Below are 6,784 nucleotides of genomic sequence, written 5' to 3' on the forward strand. Positions count from 1 at the left end.
GTCCTTGTTTCTGCCTACTTTTACAGCATATTCACCATAGCAACTTACCGTTTGGTTAGTGGTACTAAGCAGTGATAATGAGAATGATTTATAGTGTAAAATTTCATCAAAAGTTCAATGTCATTTTTATGATAATAAAACTTTGATCACAAAAAAAAAATTTTGTTTACAAATTTCCACTACTACCTAATACCATCTCTGCCAATGGTTATACATTGGCATAAATTTTATGAAAAAAATGAGATGAATGAAGTTGGACAAGTATGGCCATCAAGGTAGCCAAAGTGATTTTTCAACTAAAATTATACTAATTTTCATATTACCACCGTTTATTATCATCTACCAAACGCGCCGTTAATGGTTTAATGAGACTAAAATGCTATCATACAAAAATGTTGTTGATCGATAAAATAGCAGTTTAAGTGACGTTTAATAATGCATGTAATTGTTTCAAAACGTTACAATTTGTAGCATTTCAAAATTAAAAATAGTAATTTAAATTATTCTCTACATATTTCTGAACAAATTATATTTAAACCAATACTATAACGGTTACTTTTATGGACAATACTAACTTAACAAACTTAAATATCTAATAGCACCAATTGTACAACTTAAAGCTACCCACAACTATAGTTAGTTAACTACCCATTAGTTATTATTCTGAACATGCCCTTGGTAATATGCTGCTTATGTAAAGTGTAAATTATATCTGAAGTGCAATCTGTATCCACCCCCTGCTGTAAAGTGCAAACTGCAGGATTCATTGTCATTTCCTGCTCTTCATTGTCATTCTCTATTTTATACTCTAAAGGTCAGATTTAATGGCTAACTAGCATAGGTGAGAGGTATGTATCCATTAGAGAAAATTGATGCGCAAATATTAATCCTACTACAACTTATCGGTATTGGTCCCAAGATGCAGAAGGAGATGAGTTTATTGGACATGCTCTATCAGATCATATAAACTTTGTTAACTAGTAGTTTTAGAAAACGCTTATTATTAACCGTAAAAAAATCATACTTCTATAACCATAGGAATACTACTATAACTATTTCAATTGTCACTTTATTTATTTAAAATGCCTACTTTCAAGATAAAAAAAATAATACTTACTTTAATATGAAAAAAATACATGCTCTGGTATGCACAAAAGCTTACTTTAGTATGTAAAAAGACCTATTATATTATTTTAAATATGTATGTGTTGTGTGTTAAATAGGTGTATACAGTGTTTTAAGCAAGTGTTCATAGTATGTTTAGTATTATATTAATCTATGCTAGGTAGGTATTATTAATGTTTAAAGACGTTGCTTATGATTTAATTAGTATGTGTTTATAGTTTGTTAATTATTACTTGAAAACAGGCCTAAGGTAAAGGCTATTGAGGGAGGGGATGCCCATACAGTGATTAACCAATTAATAGAGAAGGGAGAGAAAAATTTTTACTACCGTGTAAAGATAAACAAACAAAGACAACACGCACCATTGCTTTGATGTAATCATACGATGATGAAGGAAGACTACAAAATTTATGAAGATGTGGTAATATTTGACATAATTTATTGAACAAATCAATACAATCTCATACGTGGAATAATTGTAGGCATCAATAATCATTAGAGTAATCCTATATTTATTTGTGCATTAATATTTGATGAAAAGGTAAAATCATTTGAATGGGTTATTAGACAGTTTAAGAAAGTTATGAACAATAAGTTCTCGGTGTGATATTCACTAAATCAAGACGTTGCTATAGCAAATGTAGTTGAAAGGTATAAAAAACAACTTATTTTAACTATTTAAATTTCTATTTTCATATCTAAAAAAACCCCTATTGTAACTAATCTCAATACATATATATTTTTGTAAAAAGTGCAAGTATAATAAACACCTACATTAATATATATAAAAATAGCTACTATTAGTATTTTAAGTGCCTACTAATATACTATAAACACCTACTTTGTTAAATAAAAATAGTTGTTATAAGTAGTTTAAGTGCCTACTTATTAAATATATATTTCGATATGCTAAAGATGCATTATGCTTGTGGCACTAATTGAAAAATATTGTTGCTCGTTTCGAATCGTTAAAGTCAAAGGAGGATTTTTTAAGATGTTTTCCACAAGTATTTAATGGGGTGTTAGTGAAGAGGAATACCAACAGTGTTGGTCGCCACTTATAAAATGAAAGAGAATGAAAATTTTACAAATGGTTAGATCGTTTGTATAACAAACGATACAATTGTTGTATTGGATTGAGCAAAGATATTTTTTTCAGCTGTTATATTATCTTCACAAAGAAGAAAATCAAAAAAGAATGAGTTGGGTTTTGAGCCCGTAAAAACAAGATTGACACGATTTTTCAAGATTTTTTGAAACATGATGAACAAATGAAGAAAAAAGAGATTGTTTTAAAATTCTATTGCTCAAGGACAAAAACAGCATCCCAAACTTCAGATTGTTGGTTTTTGTGTCGAGGTTTACACTAGGGGTGTTCAAAACCGGATACCGGGTCGATCCGGGTCCAAGAAGAACAAATACAATCAACAATTACAAATTTACAATTTGTTATTTTAGATTCGAATAAATCAATCATAAAGGAAAGAAAAAAAGAAAATAAAGGATGCTTTGAGAAAATAAATCAACCATTTACAAATAATAAGGAGTTTGGTTTAAAATACCAAACAAACACATTATATAATATATATTGATACCATTTAAGAAAAAACATTTTCATTTGTCATTGATATAATAGACAATGTCTACTTTGTAATGAAAAATAACTACTTCAATTAGTTCAAATGTCAACTTAATATAGGACAATGCCTACTTCTTTACTTGTAAAAACTAAAAGCATTTAAAATACCAAAGTTGATATGTAAGAATACGTACTATAATTATTTGAAATGCATTTTCCTTGTCTTGAACACTCTTGAATAAAAAAAACACTTCCTTTTAACACTCCAAAGTTATTAAAGTATTAAAATATGGATAAATAAGGTTAATTTGTTTGATAAAAATAATTGAATTGAATGGTTGAAATTAAATTGAAGAAGGAGGATAGCCATAAATAATTTAATATAGGAAAAGTTTTTAAAAAAATTATCTAATCTATAGGTCTATTTGCAAAAAACTACTTTATGTGTTTTTTTTTTGCAAAAAACTACGTAATGTGATATATTTCTCTGCAAATGACTACCACTTAACGGAAAACGTTAATTGACCGTTAAGTTTGAGGTTTTGACCAACTTGAGTGGTTAAGTTGTCTATGTGGCAGTATCTTTTTTATCCTCGTATTTTTAAATTTTAAACACATAAATTAACAAAATAAAAATAAAAGATATTTGACGTTATTTTTACCCATCATAATGATTTTTTTTCAAAAAACAGACGTCGTGATTATTCTTGTGGGGTAACTTTTTTGAAAATCCGGGCGAAACAAGTACTTATTCGCCTATTTCTCGATACGTAAACCGAAAAGATATTTAACGTCATTTTTACCCATCATAATGATATTTGTTTCAAAAAACGAACGTCGCGATTATCCTTATGGGGCGACTCTTTCGAAAATCCGGTAAAAACAAGTACTTATTCGCCTATTTTTTGACACGTAAACCGAAAAAATATTTAACGTCGTTTTTATCCATCATAATGATATTTTTTCAAAAAAGGGACGTCGCCATTATCCTTACGGAGAAACTCTATCGAAAATCCGGTCGAAACAAGTACTTATTCGCCTATTTTTTGATACGAAAACCGAAAAGATATTTAATGTCGTTTTTATCCATCATAATGATATTTTTTCAAAAAACGGATGTCGTGATTATCCTTATGGGGTAACTCTTTCGAAATTCGGTCGAAACAAGTACTTATTTAAAAATACGAGGACCAATAAGATACCGCCACATAGACAACTTAAACTCTCAAATTGGTCAAACCCTTAATTTAACGGTCAATAACGTTTTCCGTTAAGTGGTAGTCATTTGCAGAGAAATATATCACATTAGGTAGTTGTTTAAAAAAAAAAAAAGCACATAAATTATTTTTTTGCAAATAGACCTATAAATTAGGTAGTTTCTTCAATTTTTACTTCAATATACAAATAAAAGCCATTGATAATTTAATGACGAAAGATAACAACTATGAATATTTACCGTAAAAGAAGATCGATATTAATAAGCGCTTTTTTTTAACTTTAAATTTGTTTCCCTAATAATAATAAAAGGATGGCTTGGAGAATTTGTATATATATCAATAAGGTCATTTTATTTATTTTTGGGCTCCATAATAAAAGTAAAAAAAAAGCTAAAAAACATAAGGCGTGATAATAATATATATAACATTAATTCTTAAATGAGAGAGTCTCACAGTGAGACCATCTCTATTGGGCTGTCTCAATATACATTTTTTGTCTTAAAATGATTCCTTATAACGTTGAAGTGATCACTTATAATTTTAATATAATTACTTTTTATAGTCTTATTTATAACCTTAAAACGATTACTTGTGATCTTAAAGTAATCAATTGAAGAAATAAGCTATTATATGGACACGTCTCATGGTGAGACGGTCTCATACAAGACGAGTTGTATATATAATACCATTTTATTTTGTATTGTTAACAATTTAACTATTTAATAAATTAATCTAACAACTCATATTATATAGCAAAAAAATAAAAATTATACTTAAACTTAATTAAAGTTTAAAAAAATCTTATCATCATCATCATACCCAGTGTATTCCGTTAATATGAATTATGATCAGGATCTGAGTAAAAAAAAAAAAAGGCTACAACTCATTTTAAAAAATACTCCAAACCTCCTATTCTCTTTGCTTGTCCCATTTGGATTGGACACGTATTTTAAGGGTAGTGTGGGGAATTGAAGAATTTTTTGTAATTTAAATGAAGAACATTATGTAATATTTGTAATTTAATTGAAGAACATTTATAATTTAAATTGGAGAAGGCAATTTTGTAGTTTTAGTGAAATGGAAAAAAAGATTGAATTTTGCCTCCAACTTTGGTAGAATTTAAAAGGACCGGTAGTTGGGTATTTTAAGAGATTAATTTAATTGCTAATTATTTCCTTTTTTTTATAATTAAAGTAGCTCATTTTTAATTCTACCAAATTTGGAGGCAAAATTCAATTTTTTTTCCATTTCACTAAAACTACAAAATTACGCTCTCCAATTTAAATTACAAATGTTCTTCAATTAAATTACAAATATTAAATAATGTTCTTCATTTATATTACAAAAAATTCTTTAATTCTTCCTTGATTTCTTTAACGGTTTTTGAATGACAGTTGATAATGAACAACCTCCTCACCACATATGCATGCGGATGTTAAATCTTTCGTTGACTTCAGATTTAAAAACAAAGACAATATGACGTTTAACATTGATTAATTACCTACAAAGTAATCGACATATTGATTTAGAAATAAAGCCATTATAAACTGAAAGCGTAGCCCAAATCAGAATCAGTTAATCACCACAACAGAAACCCAATGGATACCGGTGCCACAAAAAATATCCAAACACAGTGAGCAGAATCATTTCATAATGACAAAAATTAGCCTAAAAACAGAAACCCAAACAATATTGACACCACAATAAAACCATAAACCAAACAGCAGCATAATGGAGGGAAAATGAAAACATAATCCACAATTCAGGAGGTGGCAAAGACCACAAATGAAACCAGCTCCATAAGACTCATTAATTCCCTTTATAAAGGGACAACCAACATTTATTAACTCCACCAACCAAACACATTTATTAAGATGGAGAGATCAAAAGAATTAGATAATTACAGTAGGAAGCAAATAATGCATGAATTACTATTGTCAGTCAATAATAAGGCAAGCCAGCACATGGAATAATGGGATAGATTAAGCAACAGCGACAACATAATGCATTTTCCATTAATGACAACAGCAACAGCACCAACAGAACCAACAAATCAACAACAAGAAGCAACAAGTTCAGCAATAGTAGCATAAACAATATAGGAAAAGAAGCATCAAATACAGCAATAGAAAGCATTGACAGAAGCACAAGACTTTTGCATATTAAAAGGGACAACAACACACATATCACACATATGAGTATGCTTTTGGGTTACTTATTTATACTCACTTTTGGGAAATCTAAGTCAACAAAATGTTTAGGTGTGAACATCATGTAGCCATAAAATCATCAAGTTTTTTAACCATAAACATTTAATTGGAAATGAAAGCTTGCACAAATTATCGATGGCTTTAATACCAAATCAAAAAAGTCGATCTCAGAGAACAAATTGTCCTTATCACAGAGAACCCATACATTACATAACTTGCCTCCTGAATCTGGTGAGAACATAGCCTTCAAAACATTAAGTTTGTTGGATTATGAACTAAAAACCCTAAATTGGTGGCAAGAACCGCATTTTTAGGGTTTATTGTAGCTAAAAATCAAATTTTTACCCTCAAAAAAGATCATAGGGAAAATAAACAACACAGGGTCTCAACATCATGACAGACCACAAACATACATACCATCAAACAACACAAAAACGAAATCATCACAAGTCAGAAAGGAAATATATATCCACATACGAGAGAAGGGTCCTTGAACATCAAAATCAGACTTCAAATCATCTCATCGAGTGATTCTTCATCCGAAGAAAGGAAAAGGTCTTCAAGATAAAGATCTTGTAGATCTAGTTGTAAATCGAACTAATCCTCAATTTCTACAAAGATGGTAGGAGATGGAGGGATATAATTGTAATAGT

This window comes from Amaranthus tricolor, chromosome 3 (assembly GCF_026212465.1).
Source record: "Amaranthus tricolor cultivar Red isolate AtriRed21 chromosome 3, ASM2621246v1, whole genome shotgun sequence".
Taxonomy (NCBI): Eukaryota; Viridiplantae; Streptophyta; class Magnoliopsida; order Caryophyllales; family Amaranthaceae; genus Amaranthus; species Amaranthus tricolor.